The sequence below is a fragment of the Pteronotus mesoamericanus genome, unplaced genomic scaffold (genome assembly GCF_021234165.1).
Source record: "Pteronotus mesoamericanus isolate MK-2021 breed Mesoamerican mustached bat unplaced genomic scaffold, CSHL_Meso_final contig_20, whole genome shotgun sequence".
NCBI lineage: Eukaryota > Metazoa > Chordata > Mammalia > Chiroptera > Mormoopidae > Pteronotus > Pteronotus mesoamericanus.
The window spans coordinates 19317576-19330286 of record NW_026555085.1 but is presented as its reverse complement, the minus strand read 5'-3'; the positions used below and the strand labels follow the sequence as shown (position 1 = coordinate 19330286).

General features: G+C 41.0%; 1 pseudogene; it reads left to right on the top strand.

Annotated features, from left to right (window-relative positions):
- The first annotated feature begins 7038 nt into the window (after positions 1-7038).
- Positions 7039-8036, top strand: LOC129067083 (glyceraldehyde-3-phosphate dehydrogenase-like; annotated as a pseudogene).
- The last annotated feature ends 4675 nt before the right edge of the window (positions 8037-12711 follow it).

The window sequence follows — 12711 nt, the reverse complement described above, 5'->3', positions numbered from 1 at the left end:
TCATAGTTCTTAAGAAACATCGTTTTTGAAGGGGGAGGAAAGGACTGTTGAAGGATCTACTTATCAAGTTCAAAGGTAACGTTTCTTTCTGCTTGTTTCTTTTTGCAGATGAGCTGCCTGCATAGGTAGAAGATCAGAGATGATACTAAAGACTCTACGATGTACAGGACAGCCCCCACAATGAGTTTTCCAGCCCAAAATGTCAATAGTACTGAAGCTGAGGAACCCCAGTTTACAGGTAAAGCTTTCAATAAAATATGATCTGGCACTTCATAAGTCATTATTGTTATTATACACAACTCCAGCGGGCACTTGCATTTGATTGTTCAATAGCACTGCAAAGTCAGCATGAGCCAAACTAAACTCATTATTCTCCCCACTCACACCTAATGCATCTCCTGCTGGGCACCTTTCTCAGAGCCTGGCACAACTGTCCAGCCACATGAAAATCACCCTCAATTTTTTCTTTTCTCTCAGCCTGATTTTAATTGGCCACAAAGTCCTGTGGATTTTACCATCTCTACACTATGTCTCAAATCTGTCCCTTCTTTGTCATTTCCCAAAACCATGGCCTTGGCTCAGACAGACATTGGTTGTTTTCACCCACACACAGCTGCATCTTTCTCCCTTCTCACAGGACAGGCTATATGCCCTCTGATCCACTCTTCACAAAGCAGCCAGAATGAACTTTAAAATGAAGATTCCTAAAGAGCCTCACTCCTAACATTTGTAGACTAGAGTAAGAACAAATGGAGGTACCTAGCCCATGGCTATCCAGTTTTGTTTTCACTCCAGCAACCCCCCCACACTGGAAACTCTATATACATGTGTACTCACATGCGCACAAATAAATAGCCCTGGAACCACCCCTCTTGTCCTTGGGTATGAATACATGAAAAGGAAAGCCATCTCTGGAGTGGGCTAGAGCCTACCCTTTTAACCAATATATCAGTGTATTAAATTGCCTCTTTTGAAGGAGCAAAAATTTTGGACAAGTAGAAATCCATGGATTTGAAGAGTACCAGGAGACCAATATCCTAGTCCAAGTGTAGACCCAGTTTGCTGGGTGTTTTTGGACAAACCATTTTTAAATCAGTGAACCTCATAGGAATTAAGAAGGAAGTAAGAAACCTCTTTATTTCCTCTCAGAAGGAATCCAAGCTTTTCTTTACACGGTCCGTTGGCTTGGCCATGCACAGGCAGTGTGGACTGCTTTGTGGCAGGGGCTGGCAGAAGGGAGGATGTCTTGCTCTCAAAATGCAGAAGACATGAAGAACATAGTCTTCTTTTCCCAACAAAGCCACAGTATCATCAGGTTGGACAAGAAGCCCTGAGTTGGAACTTGACCCTGAGAGTGGGCCATGCTATCTTAGGCACCCTCTCCCTTAGTCTCAGGCAGCTTATCCCTGCCATACACACCTCAGAACCTCCTTTTGCATTGATCTCTCCCTTTATCTATCCCCAAACTTAAATTTTTTAACAATCCTATAAGAAGCCTTCAGGTTGGACAAGAGCCAACCAAACACCATGAAGGAAATGTCATCTAAAACCTGGGAGACTGGGACCCCATGCCACCATCCAACTTCATAAGCAGGGGAATGTTTAAACACAGAGCTCCAAGGATGGAATGGATAATCCAAGTTCAACTTTCCCTCATGGGAATTGGGAGAGGGCCAGAAAGGAAAAAAGGCAGACAAAAATGATAAACTGTGCTCTCTTTGCAATTTTGTTTAGGGCCTTTAAGACAGAAGACACCTGTGTGCCGCTGAGAAAAGGGCTGGTACATGGAGCAGCAAGTTAGGAGACTGAACCCAGCCCCTTAGGTAGTACAGGGTGGCTCCCTCACTGTTTCTGGGAACTGTGCTAAAGGTATTTCCTCCATTTACCCCCTTCCCAATGTCCATCAGCAGTACAAGATCTACTCCAACTTGTGTTTTCAGCAGAAATGATGACTAATTGTTATCTTATTATTTCTCACCTTCTCTTCCTCCCATTTCAGCAGTCAAGGGAAATAAAAGTGTTGTGCCAGGCACTGTGTCCTTGTATATATGCATGTACTGGCCTTGTCAAGGCCATCTGTGGCTTCCTAAAAAAACACAGATAAATTGTGGGCACACAGAGATGAAACCTACATGCAGCTTCAGAACAATGACCAAACAAAAACTAATCAAACTTACCCATCTTGGAAAACCGCCCTGAGGAATCATCCCACACCCACCTCACCCCCCACACTCCTAGGCTTTTTCCTTGTTCTGCATTAGTCCCACAAATAAATAACATGAGACTTATACTTAAGCACCTGTGGTGACTGGGTGAACTGTTAATTATGAAATTTGGATATACCATCTGGGTTAACATTTGGCTGAGGACAGCTAAAACTCTCAGTGCTTCTGAGAAAAACTCTGAATATTTTTTCTATTAATTATTATACAATTTCTCCCAGCTGGCATTTCTTTCTCTCTCTTCTCTATCTATGTTCAAATCATAATACCCCTCCAAGGTGCCACCAGGTCTCTCCTTGCTCAGTGTGTCTGCTCTGACTTCCCAGCCCACATTATGAATCCTAACTACATTTATAGTCAGCATCCAAAGTTTATCATTTAATTGTCTTCTAATTGTTCCATGTGTGTCACTTCAGTCTTCTGAATTAAAGGGGCCATATAGAATCCTACTTTCTTTTTTGTCTCTCATCATGCATAGCACAGTGAATAAATATCCCTTTAGTATTGAACTTCGCATATATTTCAGGACATTAACACCACTGAATTATCAATTTCTTAGGGCCAGGAACCAGAACTGGCTATTCTTTGCAAGGGTCCCACTGCCAAAAAAACTGACCCTCTAGTAGGTACTCAACCATTTGAAGAATTGAAAAAAAATACATAAATACTACAAAGACCTAGAATGTGTTCTTTAACTGGATTATGCATTGTTATAGCTGGGAGGACCTCTGAAATCATCTAGTCAAAACTTTTAATTTTACCAGAAAGGAAACTGAGATTTAAGTAGGATAAGTGATATTTCAAGAGCAAGTAGCCAGTGAATGGTACAGACAACACTAGGTGTTTCCACACAGGACCTAGAAATGAGGCCTTTCTATTCTGTGCTCTGTCTAAGCATTCACACCATAGTTCCATTGCTATAGTCAGGCATGTCTTTGTTGGCTTCCTGATCTCCAATTGCCCTCCCTTGACCAGCTAATCACAATTACACACACAGGCTTAACCGCAGGTTATTGGATGTTTTGAATGCCCTCTCATGATTATGATTTTCCTACAGAATCTATAACCATTATGTCTCCCCAAGACCCAAGGGCATCCTTTCAGAAATTATCCAAAAGTTGGGCTTGGTTGTATATTTGTTTCTACCAAACTGTAATCGTTCCTTTGGTCTTTGATTTTCTCAGACATCATTATGCAGTTACCATTACACTTCTAGCCTGAAGAGCTGGCCACACAACTCTCCTCAGAACAGCTGCCAAGTTTGCCGGTGGTGCTATTTCCTAGGCTGAGGCAAGCAGGGTAACATTTCTCTCTTTCAGGAACCAGAATTGCTCTTTTATATGCTTGAGGTAAAAGGCTTTCTTCACATTAAATGAGTACTAAAACGAGACCCCTCCAGACAGAATGCTATCACATTTGCAGGACCTGCCATTTTCCCCTAGAGCGCCATTTATTAGACTCAGAGAGGTTATGATGTCATAGGCAGTTGGACAGACATGAGCAGAGTAGGAACGATAGGCCAGATACAGGTCACTGGGGCAGAAAGCCCCAGGTGCCTAGCAATGAACAATTGTAGAGTGGGACCTCACCCCAGGGATGACCTTTCCTCCCCTAGGATATCACTGGCCATGTGATTGAACCTTCCCCTGACGTTTCCTCCCCTGGCATGTCACTAATCATGCAGTAGACTCCCTTATAGGAGACACCAGGGAACCTGAGAATAGTCTCATATGCCTCCCATACAAGCCTTTCACAACCGTTCCCTTAAGCATTAAGATTTTGGGACAATGAGGTTCTGATCTGCATCAAATAATCTTAGGAACAAAGTCTTGGGTCTATTGACTACAGAGGCAGAGTTTTGGTCAAACTAGAGATAACATCTAGGCCTCAGTTGCATTTCAGCTCCAGGCCCAGAAAAGCAGCAGGCCAGGCAGGGTGACACCTTGGCTGACATCAGGACCAGCTGGGATTACTAAAGACCCCTGCCCCAGTGTTAACCAATCAGTGGAAACCACAACCCTGAGGAGACATATCTGGAAAGCTGATGAATATCCTATTGACATCCTTCCCTGACACCTCCAGAAAAAAACCCTCAAGACAAAGGACTCAGCACAGCTCTCTCTGTCTCTCTGGAGCACAACTGAGCTTATCTCCTCTTCCTTCCTCAGGGGTGGATAGATTTTCTTTCTTTCTCCTAAGTTTCAAGAGCCTTCTTTTGCCTCTATAACTTATTTCCTGAGGCCATTTCTTATATTGCTCACTTCTTCTACCTCTGTGGCTTTCCAAATAAACTTTTGCTTGTATTTAAGTCTTGATTCTGAATTCTTTCCTGGCCAAAACTCAAGGACCGAGGTCTAATATCTAGTGTTATTTTGCCATTAACAGTTAAATGGAAGCTGTCTGTGTGGCTGTCAAGTAAAATCACCCTGACATGCCAAATATTTGATGGAGATCACAATTTTAAACTGTTGTTTTCTGATGTTCCCCTTTCAGGTGCCAAACATTGTTAAAACGTTGGCCTGCAAATTATATATAAACTGCATATGCTGTTCTTGAAGGGTATTGTTTGTTTGCCTTTAAGTCTTTCATGAGCTAATAGTTGATCAAATATAGATAGGAGTGATTGAAAGCGTTCTTAAGAAAGGAAAACAATGGTAAATTCTTACCTGAACATTTCTAATGATCCAAGCTTTCTAACAGGACTGGTCCTTGGCAAACAGCAATGTTCACCTCCTCATGATAGGTATCCCCCTACTTTTGGGCCTCCCTCCACCTCAGGTCCCCAAGGCAGTAGAGTCATGGATGCCTATGCTTCCTCAATGTGCTATTTGTATAATATTTTTCACTAGAAATACTCCAAACATTGAACATGTGTGTCCCTTCCTCACTCCCTAAATAAAATTTCATCCTAGAGCCCTAATTTCTGATATAACTAATCATACAAGTTATATAATTTTGAGAAGTTTACTTAGCCTCTCTGCATCTCAGTTTCATCATTTATAAAAAGAAGTAGGAGGGCTGAATCCTCCCAAAGCCCTCTTCTGCTCAAATATTGAGTCTATCATTAAACTATGGTAAGGGGTTGAAGCAGGGGGTAGGTCTGATTAATAGGACTCCCACACTGTACTTGTTCTGGGTGGCACAATTACATTTTAATAAGTACCTTCTAGAAATGATGTCTTTCAGTGACTTCAGTGAGGACAATTTCAAGCCCAATGGCAGATAAGTGCCAGAGTTATTTTTGACAAGACAGACTTTGCAGCATCATTTTCAGAGACACCATGGGGCAAGAGAAAAAGCCCAGATTTGATGTCACAAAATTCTGAATCTGAATGCAACTCAACTGTTTACAAACTGAGTGACCTTGAATTTACTTCAGCTCAGTGAAAGTCAAATTGCTGAACTACAAACTATCATAAAGATACTTTTGTTAAACAGGTGTTATTTTTGTTATTACAGTGAAGAATTGAATAAGAAAATACATAAAGCACCTAAACAATACCTGCAAATAAAACATGTTCAGTAAACGTTAATCCCCTTTCGTTCTTACTCTACCCAAATTTACTCTGCATATGCAAAAACTCCAAATTACTTCTTTTGACCAATCCCAAATGTGAATACATTCATTTTCTAGAATAAGGCATGAATTATTAATGTAGTAAAAATAATACCACCCTGCTGATTACAAAAAGCTAACTGAAAATGACTGGTAAGAGACATATAACTCAATCATAGCTATTTGTGGTATATTATTTCAGGGCTTTGGCTCCAAATTTCTCCTGCGTCAGGAGGCCAAATTAGCTAGCCTGACCCAAGAACATGCTCACTTTGCAACTATCTAAACACATGAAACTAAAAAATATTCTCTTCCTTTATTTTAATAAGGGGGAAAAGAAAGCAGTGTTCCTAAAACAAGGATACAGAGCCTGCCTCCCCCAGCTAGCATCACACCAAGACCTAGAAGATAAATATTGCCTCATAATTTCAGAAAGAGTCCAAAACCAACTCTATCCTCCTTCCCCTGTAGGCATTTCCTTTTCTCATTATCTTTCTTACAGGGAAATTGGAGTGCACAGTCCAGTGAGTCATCACTTGATCCAATGTGACTCCAGCTGGGAGGAAACTGAGGAGAGAATTCTCAGCATGGACATGGTTGGATTGCATTGGCCTAAGAGGCCAAGATACTTTGGGAATTGGTTACAGGTCCTCAAACCCAGAGCGATAAGATTTGGGAAAAAAGAGTGTCATCACAACAGAGAAAGCTGCCAGAAACTGGTTATAGGGGTAGAAGCATTCTGCTGCTCTCAGAGGTCAAAATGCTTGCATCCTGGAACTTGACCCTGAGAGTGGGCCATGCTATCTTAGGCACCCTCTCCCTTAGTCTCAGGCAGCTTATCCCTGCCATACACACCTCAGAACCTCCTTTTGCATTGATCTCTTCCTCTATCTATCCCCAAACTTAAACTTTTTAACAATCCTAAAGAAGATGGGAGGATAAAAATTAGACATTTAAATCAATTTAAATATGAATAATTTTTAGTAACCTAAGGGGATTTAAGACAATGAGACAAAGTGAAGATCTAGTGAGGGGTAAGCTATTCTGAGAAAATGGTCTCTTCCTTTAGTGGCCTTGGTCCACCTATATCAATAGCCAACCAAGTTCACCTACATATTCTCAGAGTTAAAATTCCCTAAAACACTTTGAGGAAAATCAGATAAAGGTGGATAGTACTCAAGGAATTCTGAGTTAAATGATAGAACAGAAAGCTACAACCACAGGAAGCCTGTGCAGTGCCAGCTGCAACCCTGAGACATGATGGTGAAGGTCCTAGTGAATGAATGTGGCCATATTGGGTGTCTGGTCACCACGGCTGCTTTTAAGTCTGGCAAAGCGAATATTGTTGCTATCAATAACTCCTTCACTGACCTCAACTACATGGTCTACATGTTCCAGTATGATTTTATTCATGACAAGTTCAAAGGCACAGTGAAGTCTGAGAATAGGAGACCTGTCATCAATGTAAAGTTTACCTCTAACTTCTAGGACTGAAATCCCACCAACATCAAATGGGGTGATGCTGGTGCTACATATGTTATGGAGTCCACTCGTGTCTTCACTGCCTTGGAGAAGGCTGGGGCTCACTTGAAGGGTAGAACGAAGAGGGTGGTCCTCTCTGCCCCTTCTGCGGTGCCCCATATTTGTGATGAGTGTGGATGATGACAAGTATGACAACTCCTTCAAGATTGTCAGCAATGCCTCTTACATCATCAACTCCTTGGTCCCCCCAAGTCAAGGTCATCCATGACAACTTTGGTATAGTGGAGGGACTCATGGCCACAGTCCATGCCATCACTGCCACCCAGAAGACCATGGATGGTCCCTCTGGAAAGCTGTGGCATTATGACCAAGGGGCTGCCCAGAACACCATCCCTACTTCTACTGGTGCTGCCAAGGCTATGGGCAAGATCATCCCTGAGCTGAATGGGAGGCTCACTGGCATGGCTTTCTCTGTCCCCACCTCAATATATCGGTCATGGATCTGACCTGCTGCCTGGAGAAAGCTGCCAAATACAATGACATCAACAAGGTAGTAAAGCAGGCATCAGTGGGTCCCCTCAAGGGCATCCTGAGCTATACTGAGGACAAGGTTGTCTCCTGAGACTTTAACAGTGACACCCACTCTTCCACCTATGATTCTGGGGCTGGCATTGCCCTAATGACCACTTGTCAAGCTCATTTCCTGGTATTACAATGAATTTGGTGACAACAACAGGGTGGTGGACCTTGTGGTCCACCTGGCCTCCAAGGAGTAAGAGCCCCCTGGACCACCAGCTCCAGAGACAAGAAGAGAGGCCCTCAGCTGCTGCGGAGTCCTTGACCCAAATAGACCCCCAAACATACTGAGAATCTCCTGACTTCAACCATTCCCATCCCAGACCCACTGAAGGAGGGGAGGAGCTTAGGGAACCCTACCTTGTCATGCACCATCAATGAAGTTCACTGTACCTAGAAAAATATGAGCATAATTATATCCACACTAGACGAGATAATACAAAAGTTTTGGCATTTAGATCCTCTTATATATATTAGCTGATTTCTTTCATTGCAAGTGTTTCATGAATCACAATTTTTCCTCAAAATCCATTCTAAAGAAACAAGTTCTTCATAAATCCTCTTTCTAGTTCTACCCAGGAATAGCATATGGGGTACCAGGCCAGTTACTCCCTCTTTCCTTCTGTGAGTTACCTCACATTTCCACCCTAACAAAAAAAAGGAAAGAAAAGGAAAGAGAAAAAAAAGGATTTCCTTTCCTCCTGAGGGCCTTATATAAATGCTCAGGATAAAATAGGTAGGTACATCATGGTGAACGTCACGTGGTCAAACAATGGTGAGACAGGTGACATGCAAAAAGAGTAGAAATGCAGTCGGGGCCCCTTGGCCTGAGTCATCTTTGTGTCTCCACCATTTCATGAGCTCATTGCCACCCTCTTCTGCTTGTACTCCAGAGATGACTGTAGCAGGGATTGCATTTTTGTCAATTTTCGTAAAGTGCTAGAGCCAGAGGGCCTTTCAGATACTGACATATCTGTGGACTTAGAAATTCCACCTGTAAAAATGTTTCTTACAAATACCTCCCAACATGTATATCTAGTTATGATTAAGTTGAAAGGAAAATAATTTTCCACGGGTCAGTCTCCTCCTGTGTGTACTTTTCAACAAAAATTCTGAGTTTTTTCGCTTTAGTGAAGGTTTCTTTAAAATCATCGTTTCTTCTCCTCTTCCTTTAAATGTCATGGCCAAGAATTATTTCCTGGTGGTTTATCGTGCAGAACTCAGCTCATCGGTCCATGTAATGTCACTTCACTTTACTGTTTGTGCCAGTTAACAAGGTTCAGAGAGAACACACTACAGCAGTGACAGCCAGACTGCACGCTCCTTCATAGCAAGACAGCACATGGAGAATTTAACAAGCAGTAGCAATTCTCCCATTAACAAGCGGTTTTAGTCCAAAAAGAAAAAAAATAGGACCCAACCATAAATCTGACGTCTGAAAATAAATGAACAGCATTTGGTCACAAAAATAATGCAAAAAATTCCAGCATCCTACAACCTGGGTTACAAAATCAGGCTGCATCATCACACCAAGTTTCTCTTAATTTCCACAGACATTGGCAGTTCCTCCACCACTTTTGAAGATTTACTCTCAACTCCAGTGTCTCTTGAAGCTCAGGAGTGTGGCATAGTACTCAAGAGTTTCCGCAGGCCAGCACTCTAATTTATGCCCTTGTCCACACTTGCCCATCATGAAGGGCCAGCCCACTGCATGCCCTACCATAGCTGCCCCATTTCAGACCACTGAAGCTCCCCTGGGATGCTGCTGTCCCTACTGCCCCAACTGATGCTGACTCTTAACAGAGCAACGAAGTACAGCCATAAAGGTCGTGTATGCATATTGTACTTCATGTGAAGGACAGTTCCTGAAATTATGCAGAATACAACCCACACAACCATACATCATAGCCCTGGAGCTAATCTAAACCCTCAATACTCACCTCTTATCACTCACCGACTCCCACTTTGCAACTACATTTACACACAGCTGGTAAAACCAAGGAAGGCAATCACTTTAGTTTATATACATATCACTTAAATAAAGGGACATAGGGGACACTCTTGCTGTCAGAGGGACTGGAACATGGCACAGTCAGAGAACAGTCATATACTATACCCAGATCAGCTTCTCTCATCTCACTCTCTTTCACACCCTGTTGCTCAGTCAGTTTGCTATGTTGTGTTTGCCTTCCATCACATCCTTCCAATTCTTCCAAAGATATCTATGTATCTTTGGACTGCAGGCATTAATCCTGTCCCCAGTCTTTACTCAGTATGCTTCTCAGTTCCACAGGTCGGACAAAACAGACGAAGCCTTGTTGAGGGTAAGATCACCAGCTTCCGAGAGCCTTCCTTCCCTTTAGATTCAGCTGGGATACCCTGTTACATGGATATAGAGATTCACCAGAGTTATGTAAGTCTCTTTTATGCCAAGGGTGTGACATATGATTAAAGCCAAGCCAATCAGGTTCCTCACTCACAAAAGGGGGATTTGATCTGAAGCAGCACGAGGCAAGAACATAAGAAAATAGTCCATGTTCATCTTTCCTGCTTCAGCTCCCAGACAAGACTACCAAGTGCTTCTTGCCAGAGCTGCCCTGCTTTCTACCTTTTTTCTAAGCTTAGTTCTCCAATCTTTTAGCATTTTTATGAGCTTCCAATGTCCTCTGAATAAATTCCTTCTCTGCTTACACTAACTAGACTCCGTTTCTGTTACTAACAAATGACAAATCCTAACTGGTGTATTATGTGTAAAGAAAACAAAATATTGCTGGAAAACACTTTAAAAAATGAATTACTGAAAAAGCCATATTTCTTGGGTTTTGTTTCTTGGGTGTTTAGAAACAAAAATAGAAAATACCCTTTTTCCTTAAATTAACTGTTATTGCCAATATGATCCATATTAAAAATCCAAAAGAGTACTATTTTTGAGCCTTGAAAAAATAGTGCAGAATTCCATCTTGAAAGATGAATATGTTATAACAAACAAGGAAATTCTGGGGGGAAAAAAAGTGCTTGTCTTGTCAGATGTTAAATTAATAAAAGTTATTTAACCACTGTAGAAAACAGTATGCTGGTTTTACAGGAATAGAAAAAACATATCAGAATAAATAGAAATTCAACAATATATCCAAGAATATGTTGGGATTTAGAACACTATAAAATGGGTATTTCAAATTCAGGGGTAAGCAGGAACTAGAAATTGTAAGTAACATTTAGAAAATTAATCAGCACTTATACTTAGTGAAATACAAAGTTGTATTCCTACCTCATTTCATATTCCAAAATAAACTTTAAATAGTTCATATAAAAAGGATGAATATTTTATAATTAACCATAAAATTATTGAACATAATTCAAATACTTAAAGGTTACCACTTAAAGTTTAAAAAATAAACCATAAAACTACTAGAGTAAAACATAAGGTAATAAAAATATAAAAAGAAAGAAAAATCAAAGTAGTATTGTAAAAAAAATAAATATTTTTTATAAGATATATACATTCATGTAGGAGAGGTTCATGTAGAAAATACAGGGTATAGAACAATGCCCCTTTTTATTATAAAATCTTATATAGAGGATCATAGGCATATAATTCTGTAACGTAACAATATCACACTTAAGCACACCATGTGACACTTTAGGTGAAACGTTCAGATTAAAATTATAAATTATTACACCTATATTATTACCATACCAACCACACTCAAACAGGCATTACTTCTGCCGGACCCTATATATCCCTGTAACCAAGGGGTTGTGGAGGGACTAGAAACAAACTCAGTGTCTTCTACTTAACGTTTAGTAACTATACTATGGCATCTCCATTCAGTGCAATATTACATTCTTTAAGATCTGTGTGAGAATGCCTATGTTCAAGCTCTATTCTGAGCTTGGGGTTCCCAGTCACTCTTTCCCAGGCAGGAAGAACTCTGAAAGGATGAAGGACTAAATAGAATCCTTAGGAGCACTTTTACGTGGAGATAAGGGGGTATAATAAATACATTTGGATCAAGACAAGTTATCATTTTCACTTTTTTTTTCATTACTATATAAAAAGCCAAGGTCAGGAGTGGGCCTAGCAGAAGAGGCCGAGGAGCCAGGCACTCCAGTGACCAGGAATGTAGAGGCAAGAGGGGCAAAAGGATTTAGTTCTCAAGATCAGCCCTCCTTACCTGAATAAGAGAACAGACAGGGGATTGGGCCAAAATGCTTACCAGGAATAAAGAAAGCATTAACTAAAATGTCCTCTGGGAGGCATGCGCCTTTGGACTCAAGCTTAATGGTCAGCAAGATTAGGGAATTCACAGATTCCAAATTCTGGTTATGTTTCCTCTCCTAGAGGCCTGGGAAAATGGCAGCACAAGCCTTGGCCCAATCTATTCTCTTAGGAGCTGTGCTTAATGGTATCCTGCAACAGCACAATCACCAGCAATAAAAGCTCTAAATTCCACCAGATTACTGGCAGTCTTGAAGCAAAACTTCTTCATAAATTTATCTGAGAAATTGATATTTACTGGGAACCTCAAATATCTAAACTGCCTGCCCCTCAGATTTTGTGAAACCAAATTCTGATCAGTCCAATGAGAGGTGACCTCTCTCCTCTCCCCAACTTTCCCATCCCATCCTCTCCTCCCCACCCTACTGACTTACTTATAAATTCCTTAAGGCAGTTGACATATTTATCTTGAACTGGAAGTGAAATTTGTTTAATTCTCCTAATGTAAATTCTTTTGTAGAAATAATCAGATTTTCTCTATCAGTTATCAAGTTAGTAGAAAAAGCATTTCTCTCGTCTTTCCTCAAATGGCAATTTCTGAGCGAAATCTATTCCCTTTTTTACCATTCATGTAATAATGTGATGTATAAAATAAC